General features: G+C 44.4%; 1 long non-coding RNA gene across 1 annotated transcript; it reads right to left on the reverse strand.

The window, feature by feature from the left end:
- Positions 1 to 36: 36 nt before the first annotated feature.
- On the reverse strand, positions 37 to 18,236 carry LOC140476625 (uncharacterized). The gene is made up of 2 exons (XR_011960528.1): positions 17,957 to 18,236; positions 37 to 2,587 (listed from the first exon to the last, which is right to left on the reverse strand). It is a non-coding gene; the product is annotated as an uncharacterized lncRNA (long non-coding RNA).
- Positions 18,237 to 19,745: the final 1,509 nt, after the last annotated feature.

Raw genomic sequence — 19,745 nt, forward strand, 5'->3', positions numbered from 1 at the left:
ACCCACTCACTTCAATAATTTCAGTCCGAGACAAGATCTGAATCAGTAGTGCCATTTATTTTACACTTGCAAGTGGGTGTGATGTCACTTTCTCAAGGCAAGGGACATACACACACTAAATTCAATTCATACATAACATTTATATGATTTGATGTCTATTGTTTTACACTGCTCCCTCCCCTGCTTACATCGTCCACTTCCCTAAGACCAGCCCCCATTACCCCTGTTTGCCTCTTGCCTTATCCGGCCTTGTCTGTGATAAAATGCTTATTTCTGGTCTCACAAGGCTGTTTGACCTTACCCTGCTATAGGTCATTGTTAGGCCTATCCTTTCTTCATCATTATCTACCCCCTTCATCTGTGCCTTTCCCGAGGCCGTTCTGATCCCTATGACCCTTTTAATTAGGGTTTGTTCCTGTGTTTTTGTAAAAGTGGGAAGCACATGTTTATATCTACTGTTTGTACAGGCGTATCTAGCTTAACTTCATCCCCTCACAACATCTTATCTACTTGCCCATAATGTCTACCTTCTGACATACAGTTTTAGCTAATACAAGAACAATTATATATTTCCTCCACATCGTTTCCATTCTTGTTGACTCAGCTCTTGACTAAAACAATTACCCACTGGTGTGAGTTCACCTCCTTTGTAAAATGGAATTGCAGAAGTAACACTAATCCACCTATATCCCACAATTCCCCCTCTTTCTTTTAGTTACCATTTGTTATCTTCTGCAAATATTTTATTTTTAAGCATCGCTCCCGAAATTTGCAAGCATCATCCCGGAGATTTCATCCATCTTGGTCTCACTCATCTCCTCATTATTTAGTCGATAAAGTCCTTCAGCCTGATTCCCTTTTAGGGGCATCTGTTTCATTAAGGCTGTTTCAATCAGTCTTTGGGTGAGCCCTCGTATACAGGGTATGATCATTTTTATTAACTGTTACCCACCAAAAGAGAGCTGACACAAAGCCTGCTGCAATCTGGTTACGAGCCTTGAATTCATCAGGTACCCCCCCTAGGGACTCCTACCGAATCGAGATAAATCCTGTCATCGAAAGAAGTGTCTAACAGTAATCTCTTACCCCTTCCCTTTTTCCCTCCTATCTTTTCCTTCTCAAATGCCAGGGTAAATGGAATTGCCAATTGCACATATCCCTCTCCAATCCGGAGGTAGGGTGGGTCTCAATATTTTGCCTCCACAGTACCACCACAGATCCGCTCGGGGAACCTTTAGTGCTGAGTAGTTCCCTCCCTTCTCCATTTCGGTTACATTCTTAATCTCTGTACATAGTTTCAGCTCCCCCAAATCTTTCGACCGACTTGTACCTCGTCTACGCACACACGAGGTGTGATTTCCAACTGCGGCAGAAAACAGGGGGGGGAACTTTTACATCTTTCTTCTCCAAGGGAGGGAACATCTGAGATAGGGAGGTACAATTCCTATCATTCCACGCAGTCTCATCCTGATACAGGGCTATCATACATTTCATGCCCTTCCTGTCTCCCTTCCACCCGAGCGGAAAGGGAACCACCTGGGCCACTGGCCTACCGGAGGCACATGCATAGCAATTGCTCTTGTTCAGACTTTTCACAGTATACTTTACCCATTCAACCCAGGCATTTGCATCCCCGTACCCAGTTTCTATTTCAATGGTCTGTTTCAAGTCCTTTACCTCTATAAATTTTACTACTTTAGGATCATCGGGAGGGGTGAAAGATTGTATCTTATTACCCAGTAGTTCTACCCGTTTTCCCTGTCCTACACTAATTCGGAAACAACAGCCCAAGAAATCCTTCCCATTTGCTTTCATTTCTATCCCAAATGTTTCATTTCATTGTATCTCATAGGTGCCCCCACCCAGGATTGTTTCGTGCCATGTGGTTTTCCTTATTGTTAGGTATATTGGGTTACACTTTTTATCAGGGCAATCGCGAGCTGGTCGGAAGGGGGCCCGGTGTACTGTGACAAGACCGTTATACCAAGTACTGTCCCCAAGGCCATCCCCATAGGACTTAAGATGTATCTCAGAGCTGCGATACTGTCTCTGATTATCTACGTCCCCACAATTTACTAAGCTACATACATCAGCGTCTAATACTTGTGGGTTATCAGATTCAGGAACCGTTAATAATACATATGAAAATGATATTTGATGAAATGCCAATACTAAGAGAGCTAGCATCATAACTCTAAGCATTCCCAGTATTCTAAACATCATGCTGAAGCACAAAAAGACTTAATATACAATCTTACAGAAATAATCCCGCGCTCGCGTCGCCACTGTATAATCAGTTACTCAAAGTCTCTTTAGCCTGAGTTTCAGCGAATCTTGCGTTGATTCGGCTGTCCAGACTTCTTCCTCAACTGGAGGGTCCACTGGCCCTTTGATCCGAGTGTAGTGAGTCCAGCCTTTCTCCACTGTCCTTATCGCTGTTTCGGTAGTCAAAAGAGCCTGGTACGGCCCTTCCCAGTCCGGCTGTAATTTAGTCTCTGTCCATGATTTTACTAAGATCCAATCGCCTGGCCGGATGAAATGAACGGTGAATTCAAGGGGTGGAGTCTGTGCCAATAAACCCTGTTTCCTGAGGAAAAACAAAGAGGAGGACAAGCCCAGTATATACTTCTTTAAAAACAAATCTTTAGTTTCGGGACTTGGCAATTCTCCATTCGTTCCCAAGTAAGGTAATCCAAATAAGATGTCATAGGGGGATAGTCCCAAATCTTTCCTTGGGGCTGTTCATACTCACAAGAGAGCTATAGGTAAACATTTGGTCCAAGGGAGTCTGGTTTCTATTATCAATTTAGAGAGCTGTCGTTTGAGTGTTTGGTTCATTCTCTCAACCCTTCCCGATGATGGCGGGTGCCATTGAGTATGGAACTCCCAGGAAATTCCCAACCCTTTCATTACCCCCTGTAACTCTTTAGAGGTAAAGTCAGTTCCTTGGTCGGAATCAATATGGTTCACGAGCCCATATAGGGGAATTATGTGCTCCAATATTGTTTTAGACACTCCACTCGCAGTGGCGGTAGCTAGGGGGTATGCCTCAACCCAACCAGATAAATGATCTACTATGACTAGCATATATTTTAGTCTCCCTACCCTGGGGAGTTCAGTATAATCTACTTGTATACTCTGGAAAGGTCTCAATCCTGGGTCTCTTCCTCCCGGGGTCTGTTTTCTCAAGACTTTCTTATTTACCTTTCTGCATATGATACATCCCTCACATATTTGTTTAGCAATTGTATATATTCCTTTACATCCATATTCCCTAAGAACCAAATCACATATTGCTTGTACTCCCCAATGGCTGCCTTGGTGTAGGACAGCCATAATGTCTCGCATCATCATTTTGTTCAACATTCTCCTTCCATCAGGTAACCTCCAATGCCCGCCTGCTGTTTTTACAGCCCCTAAATCTCTCAATTCCTTTTCTTCGCTTTCAGTAAATATAGGAGCTTCCCAAGGACCTGGAACAGTAGGTATTAGGGAATGAATCACCACTTCTTGTGGGTTCAGGGCTGCTTCCTTTGCCACTTCATCGGCTAATCTACTTCCCCTAACCTCTAGTTCATTTCCTTTCTGATGACCATTTACATGCACTACTGCTATTTCTCGGGGAAGTAATAGGGACTCCAAGACCCGTTTAATCAATTCTTCATGTACTAATTCCTTCCCCCACCTCTGGGTTAATACTCCCAAAACCACTCCCTTATCCACGGTAGCAAAGAGGTGGAAAGGTTTATCTAGGGAAGGTAAGGCTAACACGGGGGCATGGATCAAATCTCTTTTGAGTTTCTCAACTAGTTCTTTTTCCTCATCATCCCAACTTAGACATTTGGGTTCCCCCTCTAATAGTTTGAGATATAATTTCTTAGTCTTCAGTGCATAGGAATCAATCCACAATCTGCAATAACCCGTTAGACCTAAAAATTTGCGTAACTCCCTTTTAGTGCTGGGCAGTGGCATCCCCACTATTCCCTCTATCCGTTCCGGGCTTATCTTTCGCTTTCCCTCACTAACTAAATGTCCCAAGTATTTCACTTCTTGCTCCACATATTGTGGTTTGTTTTTAGATACCCTCAGTCCCTGCTGACCCAGGAAATTCAATAATTTGTTAGTGGCTTCTACTACTCTTTCTCTTCTTTTTCCTGTTACTAAGAGGTCGTCTACATACTGCAACAGGGTAGTCCCCTTCGGGCTACTAACTTTCTCCAATATTTGTTCTAACATCTGTCCAAATAAATTCGGGGATTCCGTAAACCCCTGGGGAAGCACAGTACACTGGTATTGCTGTTGCTGTCCTGTCTTAGGGTCTTCCCACTCAAAGGCAAACAAATTCCTACCTTCCTCTGCCAAGGGACAAGCCCAAAAGGCATCCTTTAAATCTATCACACTAAACCATTTGTGGTCATGAGGGATCTTACTTAATAACGTAGAGGGGTTTGGCACCCTGGGTGCCTGATCTGTACTATTCGATTTAATGTTCTCAAATCCTGCACCAATCGATAAGTTCCATCAGATTTCCACACTGGTAGTATTGGGGTATTATAAGGAGACATACATGGCTCCAACAGTCCATCTCTAATCAGTCCTTCAATTACTGGCTGCAGTCCTCGTTTACCTTCTATGGAAATGGGATATTGTCGCTCACAGACAAAATCCCCTTTCCTTCTTTTAAAAAAAATTACTTCAAGGGGAGGGATCTGTAGTTTTCCACAATTCCCTTCCCTAGCCCATACAATAGGGTCTATCTCTCTCTCCACATCCTCTGCCAACATTGCCTTTTGTACAACTAATTCTTTTTCCTGAATTCCAATCTCCAGTCCTAAGAGGATAATTAAATCTCTCCTTAATAAGTTACTTCCTATATCAGGGATATACAACAGTTCCCCTGTGACCCTATCCTTAGGACCTTCTATCATCATAGGTTCAAATACTGGAACAGTAAATCCCTCCCCTTTAACCCCTGAAACAGTAATTGACCGTGTCGACATTTCTACTTTCTTTGGTTTAAAATTCAGCGATGACCGTGCTGCCCCCGTATCTACTAGGAAGACTATCTCTTCCTTATAGGGTCCCACCTTCAGGTTTATCAAGGGTTCCTGGTGGGCCCCTGAGGGCAGGAACCCCTGACACCCCTATTCTTCATCAAAATTCATAAGCGGAATTGCCCTCTCTTCCCTTTTCAGAGCCAGACATTCCCACTTAAAGTGCCCTATCTTTCCGCAATAATAGCATCCTGCCTGTGGAGTCTTCCAGCTCTGCCCCTGTCGCTCGAACCCTCTATCAAACGCTCCCCCTCTCCCTCTCTGCCCTACATGCTGCCACCCGCCCCTCCGGTTGGTCACTATTGGTTCTACTCTTTTCTTAACTACCTCATCAACCGCAGCTACCATCATTTTCACCTTCTGTTTCTGTCTCTCATCCTCTCTCTTTACAAACACTTTCTGTGCCTCTCTTAACAATTCATCTAATGGCTTTTCACTCCACCCTTCTATTTGCTGTATCTTTCTCTGTCTGGCCATTCCTTTGTCACAAAAATGTACTTTCAAAAGACCCTGTGCCACTGGGTCCTCAGGGTTCATTCCAGAATATTTCCGCATTGAGTCTCTTAATCTTTGCAAAAAAAAGCTGAAGGAGTCTCATCTTTCTCCTGTCTAACTTCAAAGACTTTAGTCAAATTCTGTGACTTCGGAACTGCCTCTTTTATTCCTTTTAGAATCAGGTCTTTCAATTCCCTCATTTCTTCTCTATGCTCCGGATTTTGATTTTCCCACTGGGGGTCTCTGAGGGGAAACTTCACCTCTCCCTGTCCAGCATCCCCATCCCCAATGGGGTGTTCCCTGTCCCATATTTTATTGGCTGCTCCCCATATAAGTCCCCTTTCTTCCCCAGTAAATAGTATATTCAAAATAGACATTAACTCAGCCCAGGTATACAGACTGGGCCCCAAAAATTTATCAATTTGTTCAGACAGCCCCACCGGATCCTCAACCAGGACCTTCATTTCTTTTTTTTTAAATGTTCTGACCTCCCCACTGCTGAGGGGGACACTTACAAACCCAATCTCTTTGTCCCCTATTGGTACCTCCCGAAGGGGATAAGTCAATACGTTCTTCCCCTTTTTCTTTTTTTTTTAAAGAAATATTGCAATATTTCTAGCTCCCCATAACTTCAGACACCAATTCATCAATTCATGCTTGACTAACTTTAAAGCCTGTTCCAAACTTGTAAATATATTTATATATTTACATTCATTTATTCAGTATTCAATATTCAAAATGTAAAATGCATACAGTTCTCAATTTTGAAATCCACTGTAATCACCCAGTTTTAGTCCCTTAATTTAAATCCAAAATTAGTTTTCTTAAGTAGTGCTGACCAATCATTGCTCAATTACAATACTATAGGTCGTGAAATAATCAGAGCTGCCTTAAAATTATTTGTCTATTCAAGTTTAAAAAAAAAACTTCTAATGCATGAACAATGGCCGAATCCAAGGTCACAGATATTAACCATAGGATCTTGTTTTTACTACAATCTAATGTTGAACTGAAACTTCAACTGTCCTCCATAAATCGCTTTCATATAAAGATAAAAGAGATTAGTTAGAAACTGATAGTAAGAAGAACAGGAGTTATCATTCTTTTTTTTCATAATCTCTATAGAATCCTTAACCTTAAAAGAAATCATGTTAAGTTTCCATAATAAAAATCAGATTCAAAACAGTCCCGGAACTCAAGCTCCAGGGAATAAAACGCAAACATTCAATCACCAACAAACAAATGTGCATTCAAACCAAATCACAAAGGGTTAAACTTTCTACCAGCTGTACAGCTCTTTTCATTCTCTCTCTCTCTCACTCATTGACAAATAAATTCAGATATTTACAAACCCAGTCTTTGCCGACCTGAATCTTTGGCCAAAAGAGGCGGGACGAAGAATGGATTCCTTAGTCCATAAGAAGCAACAATATTTAATCATCTTTTTCCCCTGTACAAGTATTATTTTGCCAATTCCACAACATCCTCCCCAAAGAACTTTCTGGAGGTATGTTGTAATGGACCCCGCCTCCAAATCCATTGCTTTTTCCTTCTTTTGTTTTCCCGGAGGCTTTTTCCTTACCCACGGCACAACCCATATTGAGTTCCTTTGTTAGTCCCTTATTAACTACTAAAACTCAATCCCGGCCACCAAGGCAATACTTAAAAGTCAGGTTTCTTACCTTGGTCTGTGCACAGAGTTGCCTGGCCCCTTTGTGCCGTATTGTCTATCGAGCTCCTATCACTGTCTGATTCAGATGTCTCTCTTGTGGGATTCGTACCAGTCGCCCAAGGGAGCAGACCAAACCAGGACACGAGACCGCTCCTCAATGGGGAACGGGACGCGTCTTCCCAGTGTCCAAGGCCAGCCACTCCCCCCGGTGATGGAAGAAAATCCCGGACAGCCCCCAATTGTGAGAAACAAAGCCCACTCACTTCAATAATTTCAGTCCGAGACAAGATCTGAATCAGTAGTGCCATTTATTTTACACTTGCAAGTGGGTGTGATGTCACTTTCTCAAGGCAAGGGACATACACACACTAAATTCAATTCATACATAACATTTATATGATTTGATGTCTATTGTTTTACACTGCTCCCTCCCCTGCTTACATCGTCCACTTCCCTAAGACCGGCCCCCATTACCCCTGTTTGCCTCTTGCCTTATCCGGCCTTGTCTGTGATAAAATGCTTATTTCTGGTCTCACAAGGCTGTTTGACCTTACCCTGCTATAGGTCATTGTTAGGCCTATCCTTTCTTCATCATTATCTACCCCCTTCATCTGTGCCTTTCCCGAGGCTGTTCTGATCCCTATGACCCTTTTAATTAGGGTTTGTTCCTGTGTTTTTGTAAAAGTGGGAAGCACATGTTTATATCTACTGTTTGTACAGGCGTATCTAGCTTAACTTCATCCCCTCACAACATCTTATCTACTTGCCCATAATGTCTACCTTCTGACATACAGTTTTAGCTAATACAAGAACAATTATATATTTCCTCCACATCGTTTCCATTCTTGTTGACTCAGCTCTTGACTAAAACAATTACCCACTGGTGTGAGTTCACCTCCTTTGTAAAATGGAATTGCAGAAGTAACACTAATCCACCTATATCCCACAACTCCATTGGGCATAGTCCCAGAGTTTTCAAGTGCTCCTTCATCACCGGGTTCACTCTTCTGAACCTCCAATGCCAATACTTCCTTCCTTAGATTATGGGGCCCAAACTGCTTGATATTTCAAATATAATCTGACCAGAGCTTATAGAAACTTCATTCTCAATTCCAACAAATGTGAGGATCTCATGAATTTTATCTGTCACTCAGAATGAGATAGTAGGTTCCCTCTTGCTGAAAATATTCCACCTGAATTCAGATATGAGGTGTTATTCTTTCATTCTGAGCCTGTGCCCTCAGATTCTGGTTTATCTTACTCATGGAAAAATTAGATTCCCAACAGTATGGAAATAGTTCCTTCAGCCCAACAAGTCCACACTGACCCTCCAGAGAGTAACCACCCAGACCCATTCACCAAAACGTCGATTTCAAAGCTACTTGGATGCTGCCTGAACTGCTGTACTCTTCCAACACCACTAATCCAGAATCTGGTTTCCAGCATCTGCAGTCATTGTTTTTACCTCTATATATACCCCTGACTAGTGCACTCATCACTATGGGCAATTTACCTGACCTACACATCTTTGGATTGTGGGAAACCAAAGCACCTGGAGAAAACCCATGCAGACATGGGGAGAATGTGCAAACCCCACACACACAGTCGCCTGAGGTGGGAATCAAACCTGGGTCTCTGGCACTGTGAGGCAGCAGTGCTAACTACTGAGCCACCATGCCACCCCTTCTTTGACCAGGCCTCTCAATATCTTCTAAGTTTCAATGAGATTCTCGCTAATCCTTCTGAACTTTTGAATACAGTCCCAGAATACTCAACTAGTTAGGCCACTTTGGAATATCACATTCAATTCTGGTTTAGCTGTTGTAGGAAAGATGTTGTTAAACTTGTAAGGGTGCAGAAAAGATTTACAAAGATGTTGCTGGGTTGGAGGGTTTGAGCAATTGGGAGGGACTGAATAGGCTGGGGCTATTTTCCCCACAATGTGGGTTGAGGGGGTGACCTTATAGAGGTTTATAAAATCATGAGGGGCATGGATAGGGTAAATAGCCAAGGTCTTTTTTCCCAGGATCCAAAACTAGAAGGCTTGGATTTAAGGTGAGAGGGGAGAGATATTAAAGGGACCTAAGGGACAGCTTTTTCACACAGAGGGTGAATGTATGGAACAGATATGAGTCTATGACTCTGTATAGGACAAGTCCTTCATCACTGAGATCATTCTTGTAAACCTTTCAGATCCTTCCTCAGATACTGGGTCCAAAATGGTTCACAATCTTCAAAATGCAGCCTGACCAGAGCTTAAAAAAGAGATATACAACAATGGTTTTATAGAGGTAAAAACAATGACTGCAGATGCTGGAAAGCAAATACTGGATTAGTGGTGCTGGAAGAGTACAGCAGTTCAGGCAGCATCTAACGAGCAGCGAAATCGACGTTTTGGGCAAAAGCCCTACATCAGGAATGGTTTTATATTAGATTAGATTAGATTAGATTACTTACAGTGTGGAAACAGGCCCTTCGGCCCAACAAGTCCACACCGCCCCGCCGAAGCGTAACCCACCCATACCCCTACATCTACATTTACATTTAACCCTTACCTAACACTATGGGCCATTTAGCATGGCCAATTCACCTGGCCTGCACATCTTTGGACTGTGGGAGGAAACCGGAGCACCCGGAGGAAACCCACGCAGACACGGGGAGAACGTGCAAACTCCACACAGTCAGTCGCCTGAGGCGGGAATTGAACCCGGGTCTCAGGCGCTGTGAGGCAGCAGTGCTAACCACTGTGCCACCGTGCCGCCCACCATCTTGAAATGAATGCTAAGATTGCATTTGCATTCCTAACTGCCAAATGAATTTACATGGTAACATAAAGAAAATCTTGAACTAGGAGTCCTAAGTGCCTTTGTGCTCCAGATTTCTGAAGCCTTTCACTGTTTAGAAAAATAGGAGTAGATAAAGAATGTAGTTTGAAAAAGCACAGCAGGTTAAGCAACAGAGTAGAGTGTGGGGGGGGGGGGTTGACTTTTCAGGTCGGAACCTTTTATCAGGACTGGGGGAGGGGAGAGAGGTTGAAGAATAATTAGAGGGACTGTGGGGGTTGAGTCTGTGGGAAAAATGGGTGGGATGGCAAGAGGTGAATGCAGGTAGGAGGTGGCTGTGATTGGTCAGTGAGAAGGGTGGATCAAACAGGTGGAAAAGAAGATGGATAGGTTGAGTCAGGCTAAGGGGGAAGGTTGGGGCTGGGATTTGGAAAATGGTGAATTCTATGTTAAAGGCTCTATGGATATAAGCTCCTGAAGCAGAAGATGAGGTGTTCTTCCTCTAGTTTGCATATGGCCTTGTTTTAATGATGGAGGAGGGCCAGGATGGACATGTCATCAAGGGTGTGGGAGAAGGAGTTGAAATGGATGGCAACTGGGAGGTGGGGTTGATTGAAGCAGACAGACCATAAAGGTTCCCTGAACCAGTTCTTCGGTTTGCACTCAGTCTCTTTAATGTAGAAGAGACACATCGGGATGCAATAAATTAGATTAGAAGAAATGCATGTAAATCTCTTGGAAAGATTCTGTGGCCCTTGGACGGAGGTGAGGGGAGTGGTTTGAGGCACATTTTGTACCTCTGCAGCCACAGAGAAAGGTTCCAGCCGTGAAGGATGTTTTGGTGAAGAGTATGAACCTAACTAGGAAGTTGTGGCCAGTCCCTGCAAAAGGCGGAATGGGGGGGTGGAGTATTATGTTGGTAGTGGGGTAAGACTGGAGGTGGCGGAAGATGATGCGTTGTACTTGGAGATTAGTGGAATGTGAGGACCAGGGGGAATACAATCCTCATTATGGTTGAGTGGGTTTTGTTTGAGAGCAGAGGAGATACAGTTGAGGGCATTGTTGGTCATGGGAGAGGGGAAATTGCAGTTCTTGAAGTAGGAGGACATCTGGATATTCTGGAGTGGAACTGCTCGTCCTGGGAGCAGATATGGTGGAGGAATTGGGAGTATGGGATTGCATTTTTGCAAGGGGGGGTGCGAGGCGGTGTAATCAAGGTAGCTCTGGGAGTCAGTGGGTTTGTAGTACATGTCAATGCTGAGTTGGTTGGCAGAGATGGAGACAGAGAGGTCTAGGAAGAGGAGGCAGGTGTCAGAGATGGTCCACGTTAATTTGATGTCAGGGTGGAAGATGTGAGTATAGTGGTTGGACTGTTCGAGTTCCTTGTGGGAGCATGGAGGAGAGGAAAAGGTGGGGGATGGTGCCAGTATAGCTGAGGAAGAGGCACAGTTCCAGGTCCCTACCAAGAGGTAGGCATAGTTCGGACCCATGTGGGTATCCATGGTATCTGGTTTGTAGTAAGTGGGAGGATTGAAAGGAAAATATTGTTAAGGGTGAGTACCAGTTCTGCCAAGCAAATGAGCACGTCAGTGGAGGGGCACTGGTTGGGTTTGCAGGAGAAGAAGAAACTGAGGACCTTAAGGCCCTCCTCATGGGAGATACAGAGACTGAATATCCATGGTGAAGATGAGGCATTGGGGTCCAGGGAACTGAAAGTCATTGAGAAGGTAAATGGCATGGGTAGTGTCCCGAATGTAGGTGGGGGGTTCCTGGACCAAAGGGGATAGGACTGAGTCAAGATGAGAGGAGATGAGTTCAGTAGGGCAGGAGCAGGCAGAGACAATCGGTTGACTGGGGCAGTCAGGTTTATGTATTTTAGGGCAAAGATAGGAATGGCAGTGTGGGGTTGGGGGACTATGACATTGGAGACTGTGAGTTGGGAGTGTGGTTTCAGTGAGGTTGAGTTTAGTGCACCAAACTACCACTGTGCCTCCCTTGTCACCTGGTTTGACGATGAGGTTGGGGTTAGAAGTTGAAGGGATGACGTTGAAGTGGGTGAGGGGATGGAGAGATTGAGGCTGTTCATGTCATGACAGCAGTTGGAGATGAAACAGTCAAGGTAGGGTAAGAGGCCAGCATGGGGTGCCCAGGAGGATGGAGTTTGTTGGAGGCAGAGGAAGGTGTCTTCAGAGGGTGGGTGGAATTCACGTTTGAAGAAGTAGGCATAGAGGTGGAGGAAAAAGTGTTCGACATCTAGATGTGTGCAAAACCTGTTGATATATAGGTGTACTGGAATGAAGGTGTGTCCTTTGCTGAGGACTGACCATTCACCCTCAGTGAGGGATGGTCTGGGGGAATGGTAAATATCTGGCAGGGCTTAGGGCTAGGGCTGAGTGTTGAACTGGTGTTGGGAGTTGGGGTGGAGATTGTCTCTGGAGTGAGTATGTGTGTGGGATCATGCGATTAGCAGTGACATCAGTGGTTGCGTGACTGGTGGCATCAGTGGTGACTTTGGCGGAAGCGACATTGTCAGTGGCATCCACAGCACTGGTGTTGTCTATGGGGGCGACATGGTAGAAAGCAGAGGCACAGGCAGTGTGTTCAACATTTAGAAAGTTGTCATTGTCTCCATTCTTCCGACTAAGATGCTACATCTCACATTTTATTTCACTTGTGCCATCTTTGTCCAGTTCCTTCACCTAAATTGTTAATGTATAACATGAATAGTTATGGCCCCAACACTGTGCCCTACAGATCACTGGTTGCCATCTACAGAAAGACCCATTTATTCCCAAACTCTGTCATCTGTAGTCAGCCAATCCTCTATCTATGCCAGTACTTTGCCCCTGACATAATCTGCTGTTATCATATTTAACAGCTCCTGTGTGGCACGTAGTTCAAGACGAAAAACAAAACAAATTACAGCATGGCTACAGGCCTTTTGGCCCTCCATACCTGCGATCCAGATCCTCTTTCTAAACCTGTCGCCCATATTTTGAAGGATTTAGTGGGCGGCACTGCTGCCTCACAGCGCCTGAGACCTGGGTTCAATTCCCGCCTCAGGCGACTGACTGTGTGGAGTTTGCATGTTCTCCCCATGTCTGTGTAGGTTTCCTCCAGGTGCTCCGGTTTCCTCCCACAGTCCAAAGATGTGCAGGTCAGGTGAATTGGCCATGCTAAATTGCCTGTAGTGTTAGGTAAGGGGTAAATGTAGGGGTATGGGTGGGTTGCGCTTCGGTGGGACAGTGTGGACTTGTTGGGCTGAAGGGCCTGTTTCCACACTGTAACGTAATCTAATCTGATCTGTATTGTTGTGGTTCTGTTCGCCGAGCTGGGAATTTGTCTTGCAAACGTTTCGTCCCCTGTCTAGGTGACATCCTCAGTGCTTGGGAGCCTCCTGTGAAGCGCTGCTGTGCTGTTTCCTCCGGCATTTATAGTGGCCTGTCTCTGCCGCTTCCGGTTGTCAGTTCGAGCTGTCCACTGTACTGGCCGGTATATTGGGTCCAGGTCGATGTGTTTGTTGATAGAGTCTGTGGATGAGTGCCATGCCTCTAGGAATTCCCTGGCTGTTCTCTGTTTGGCTTGCCCTATAATGGTAGTGTTGTCCCAGTCGAATTCATGTTGCTTGTCGGCTCTGTGTGTGGCTACTAAGGATAGCTGGTCGTGTCGTTTCGTGGCTAGTTGGTGTTCGTGTATACGGATCGTTAACTGTCTTCCTGTTTGTCCTTTGTAGTGTTTTGTGCAGTCCTTGCATGGGATTTTGTACACTACATTAGTTTTGCTCATGTTGGGTATCGGGTCCTTTGTTCTGGTGAGTTGTTGTCTGAGCGTGGCTGTTGGTTTGTGTGCTGTTATGAGTCCTAGTGGTCGCAGTAGTCTGGCTGTCAGTTCAGAAATGCTCCTGATGTATGGTAGTGTGGCTAGTCCTTCGGGTTGCGACATATCCTCGTTCCGTTGTCTCTCCCTTAGGCATCTGTTGATGAAATTGCGAGGGTATCCGTTTTTGGCGAATACTTTGTATAGGTGTTCCTCTTCCTCTTTTTGCAGTTCTGGTGTGCTGCAGTGTATTGTGGCCCTTTTGAATAGTGTCCTGATGCAACTTCGTTTGTGTGTGTTGGGGTGGTTGCTTTCATAGTTTAGGACTTGGTCTGTGTGTGTGGCTTTCCTGTAAACCTTTGTGGTGAATTCTCCGGTGGTGAACGGAGAATTCACCACAAAGATTTACAGGAAAGCCACACACACAGACCAAGTCCTAAACTATGAAAGCAACCACCCCAACACACACAAACGAAGTTGCATCAGGACACTATTCAAAAGGGCCACAACACACTGCAGCACACCAGAACTACAAAAAGAGGAAGAGGAACACCTATACAAAGTATTCGCCAAAAACGGATACCCTCGCAATTTCATCAACAGATGCCTAAGGGAGAGACAACGGAACGAGGACATGCCACAACCCAAAGGACTAGCCACACTACCATACATCAGGAGCATTTCTGAACTGACAGCCAGACTACTGCGACCACTAGGACTCATAACAGCACACAAACCAACAGCCACACTCAGACAACAACTCACCAGAACAAAGGACCCGATACCCAACATGAGCAAAACTAATGTAGTGTACAAAATCCCATGCAAGGACTGCACAAAACACTACATCGGACAAACAGGAAGACAGTTAACGATCCGTATACACGAACACCAACTAGCCACGAAACGACACGACCAGCTATCCTTAGTAGCCACACACAGAGACGACAAGCAACATGAATTCGACTGGGACAACACTACCATTATAGGGCAAGCCAAACAGAGAACAGCCAGGGAACTCCTAGAGGCATGGCACTCATCCACAGACTCTATCAACAAACACATCGACCTGGACCCAATATACCGGCCAGTACAGTGGACAGCTCGAACTGACAACCGGAAGCAGCAGAGACAGGTCACTATAAATGCCGGAGGAAACAGCACAGAAGTGCTTCACAGGAGGCTCCCAAGCACTGAGGATGTCACCTAGACAGGGAACGAAACGTTTGCAAGACAAATTCCCAGCTCGGGGAACAGAACCACAACAACGAGCACCCGAGCTACAAATCTTCTACCAAACTCTGATCTGTATTCCTCTATTCCCTGCTGATTCATGTATTTGTCTAGATACATTTCAAATGATGCTGTTGTGCCTTTCTCTAACACCTCCACTGCCAACGCGTTCCAGGCACAACTACACTCTGTACAAAGAACTTTCCACACATATCTCCCTTAAACTTTTCCCCTCTCACCTTGAACTTGTGACCCCTAGTAATGGAGTGCCCCACTCTGGGAAAATGCTTCTTGTTGTCCAACCTGTCTGTGCCTCTCATGATTTTGTAGACCTCAATCAGATCCCCCTCAACCTCTCTCTCTAATGAAAGTAACCCTAATCTACTCAACCTCTCTTCATAGCTAATGCCCTCCATACCAGGCAACATCCTGACAAAAACAGCTACATAAAAACAAGGACTGCAGATGTTGGAGATCGGAGGCTAGATTAGAGTGGTGCTGAAAAAGCACAGCAGGTCAGGCAGCATCCGAGGAACAGGAAAATCAACATTTCGGGCAAAAGCCCTTCATTGGCTCTATTCCTGATGAAGGGCTTTTGCCCGAAACGTCAATTTTCCTGCTCCTCGGATGTTGCCTGACCTGCTGTACTATTCCAGCACCACTCTAATCTCGACCCAACATCCTGGTGAACCTCCTCTGCACTTTCTCCAAAGAATCTACATCCTTTTGTTAATGTGGCGATCAGAACTGTATGCAGTATTCCAAATGTGGCTGAACCAAAGTCTCATACAATTGTAACATGATCTGCCAACTCTTGTATTCAATACATGCAATGAAAAAAAACATGCTGTATGCGTTCTTGCCACTCTATCAACCTGCTTTGTCACCTTCAGGGTACACTCTGATCTCTCTGTACATCAATTTTCCCAGGGCATTTCCCTTTATTATACAGTTCGCTCTTGAACTGGATCTTCCAAAGTGCATCACCTCGCATTTGCCTGGATTGAACTCCATGTGCCATTTCTCCAATCTATCTATATTCTGCTGCATTCTCACACAGCCCTCTTCACTATCTGCTACACAATCTTAGTGTAATCTGCAAACTTGCTAATCGAACCACCTATAACTTCCTCCAGGCCATATATGTATATTACAAACAACAGTGGTCCCAGCATGGATCCCTGTGGAAGACCACTGGTCACAGTTCTTTATTTTGAGAAACTCCTTTCCATTACAATGTCTCCTGTTGCCCAGCCAGTTTTCTCACCATCTAGTTAGTACACTCTGGACCCCATGCGACTTCACTTTCTCCATCAGCCTACCATGGGCAGCCTTTTCAAATGCCTTACTGAAGTCTAAGTATATGACATCTGCAGCCCTTCCCTCGTCAATAAATTTGTCACTTCCTCAAAGAATTCTATTAAGTTAGTAAGACATGACCTTCCCTGCACAAAACCACATTGCCTATTGATAACCACATTGTTAAGCCCATTTTCTTCCAACTGGGAATAGATCCTATCCCTCAATACCTTCTCCAGCAGTTTCCCTACCACTGACGTCAGGTTCACTGGTCTATAATTAGATGCTACCCTTATGGACAATTCTCCAGGACCTCATCCATGTTCAAGAATGCTGCAAAGATATCTATTTCCTCTCTCGTTTCCCTCAGAAATCTGGGATAGATCCCATCTGACTTGTCCACCTTCATACCTTTTAGTATACCCAACACTTCAACTCTCCTTAGGCTGACTTGATCTAGAGTAATCAAACATCTATCCCCGACCTCAACATCTATCATGTCCCTCTCCTCAGTGAATACCAATGCAGATCTTCTGGAGATTTAAATAGGTTTTCCTTTGTCTAACTTACTCGTTAACTCCTCAAAGAATTCTAACAAGTTTGTCAGGCATGATCTCCCCTTGGCAAAGCCATGCTAACTCAGCCCTATTTCACCATGCAGTTTCAAATACTTCACGATCTCATCCTTAATAATGAATTCTAAAACTTTAGCAACAACTGAGGCCTGTAATTTCCAGTCTTATGCCTCCCTCCCTTCTTAAACAGGGGATTACATTGGCCATTTTCCAGTTTTCTGGAACCATTCATGACTCCAGTGATGCCTGAAAGATCACCAATGTCTCTACAAATGATCTCCTTCAGAATCCTGGGCTGTAGTCCATCTATCCATATGTTTTATTCATCTTCAGAAGATTGTCCAGCATCTTCTCCTCTGTAATAGCCACTAAAGTCACCTTTGACCTGACTGTCTTGAAGTTCTGATCGGCTTCTGGTGTTTTCCACAATGTCAAGTTGGCAGGTTGGAAGGATGTTGTGAAACTTGAAAGGGTTCAGAAAAGACTTACAAGGATGTTGCCAAGGTTGGAGGATTTGAGCTATAGGGAGAGGTTGAATAGTCTAGGGCTGCTTTCCCTGGAGCGTTGGAGGCTGAGGGGTGACCTTATAAAGGTTTGTAAAATCATGAGGGGCATGGATATGATAAATAGACAAAGTATTTTCCCTGGGGTGGGGGAGTCCAGAGCTAGAGGGCAGAAGTGTAGGGTGAGAGGGGAAAGATATAAAAGAGACCTAAGGGACAATGTTTTCATGTACGGGGGTTACAAATATGGAATGAGCTGCCAGAGGAAGTGGTGGAGGCTAGTACAATTGCAACATTTAAAAGGCATCAGGATGGGTATATGAATAGGAAGGGTTTGGAGGGACATGGGCCGGGTGCTAACAGGTGGGACTAGATTGGGTTGGGATATCTGGTCGGCATGGTCTGGTCTGTTTCCGTGCTTACATCTCTATGACTCTAAGTCACTGTTCAATTCCTTCACCATTTCTTTGTTTCCCATTACTACTTCTCCAGCCCCATTTTCCAACTGTCCAATGTTTTGTCTTACCTCTTTACATATGAAGATCTCCTTCAGTATTCTTTTGTGTTACTAGCTTGCTCATATTTCATCTTCTCCATGTTGCTTTTTTAGTTGTCCTCTGCTGGTGTTTAAACTCCTCCCATTCCTCTGGCTTCCCACCGATCTTCACCACATTGTATGCCTTTTGTTTTTATTCTCTCCTTGACTTCCCTTGTTTTTCTAACGAACTTGTTCAAAGATAAAAATCACACAACACCAGGTTATAGTCCAACAGGTTTAATTGGAAGCACACTAGCTTTCGGAGCGACGCTCCTTCATCAGGTGATAATGGAGGACTCAATCCGAACACAAAATTTATAGCAAGAATTTTATAGTGATGTAACTGAAATTATACATTGAAACATTGATTGCCTTTAAGCCTTTCATCTGTTAGAATACAGTGATAGTTTCACTTCTTTCATGTGTAAATCACAAAACCTTTTTTAAAAAAAGTTGCACTCTCAGGTTAGCTGTTAACAATGGTGATAGCTAGACAATATGTTGAAGGTGTTGGCCCCCTGTGTTCTCCATCTATGTCATGATGTTTAGATTGATTCTAATCTAAAAAGTGAGATAACAGAGTTTTACATAAATTCATGCAGTTTTTGAGCAAAGTACAATGTAACCCTGAAAGTACAAATTAACCCCACAAAATATATGTGTGCATGTGGGTCTTTGTCTGTCTGGGTTGGGGTTTTTTAAAAAATTACTTTACAGTGTGGAAACAGGCCCTTCGGCCCAACAAGTCCACACTGACCCGCCAAAGCGCAACCCACCCATAACCCTACATTTACCCCTTACCTAACACTACGGACAATTTAGCATGGCCAATTCACCTAATCTGCACATCTTTGGACAGTGGGAGGAAACCGGAGCACCCGGAGGAAACCCACGCAGACACGGGGAGAATGTGCAAACTCTACACAGTCAGTTGCCTGAGGCAGGAATTGAACCCAGGTCTCTGGCGCTTTGAGGCAGCAGTGCTAACCACTGTGCCAACGTGCCAACCACATGAGTGTGAGAAAGTGTATATGTGTGTGTCATGAATGCAGAGTGTCTTAAGTCTGTGAGGGGGTGCATGTGTGAGTGTGGGAATGTCTATGTCGGTAAGTGTGTGTGTGTGTGTGTATATAGGAATGTTTGTGTGTGTGTGTAGGAGTATCTGTGAGTGTGTATAGTGCAATGGTGGTCACTTGTAATGTGATATGAACCCAAGGTCCCGGTTGAGGCCCTCCCTATGGGTACCGAACTTGGCTATCAGCCTCTGCCCGGCTGTTAACATTGTTAACAGCTAACCCGAGAATGCAACATTTAAAAAAAAGGTTTTGTGTTTTGCACATGAAAGAAGTGAAACTATCACTGTATTCTAACAGATGAAAGGCAATCAATTTTTCAATGTATAATTTCAGTTACATCATAATAAAATTCTTGCTATAAACTCTGTGTTCGGATTGAGCCCTCCATTATCGCCTGATGGAGGAGCGTCGCTGCGAAAGCTAGTGTGCTCCCAATTAAACCTGTTGGACCTGGTGTTGTGTGATTTTTAACTTTGTACACCCCAGTCCAACACCGGCATCTCCAAATCTTGTTCAAAGATGTTGCACCAACTGGGAACTAAGCCCAGATCTTTTTGTCCAAGAGTAGGAACATTCCTACCTCGTCACAAGACAGTCCCCTTGATTTCCTTTTTTGGGATAGATTGCACCGTTGTGCCTGGAAAATGTTTCTGGGGCACAGCTGGTGAGCTGCGCCTGAACCAAAATTTGCCAATGGGAGG

Source organism: Chiloscyllium punctatum, chromosome 4, assembly GCF_047496795.1.
Source record: "Chiloscyllium punctatum isolate Juve2018m chromosome 4, sChiPun1.3, whole genome shotgun sequence".
Lineage (NCBI taxonomy): Eukaryota > Metazoa > Chordata > Chondrichthyes > Orectolobiformes > Hemiscylliidae > Chiloscyllium > Chiloscyllium punctatum.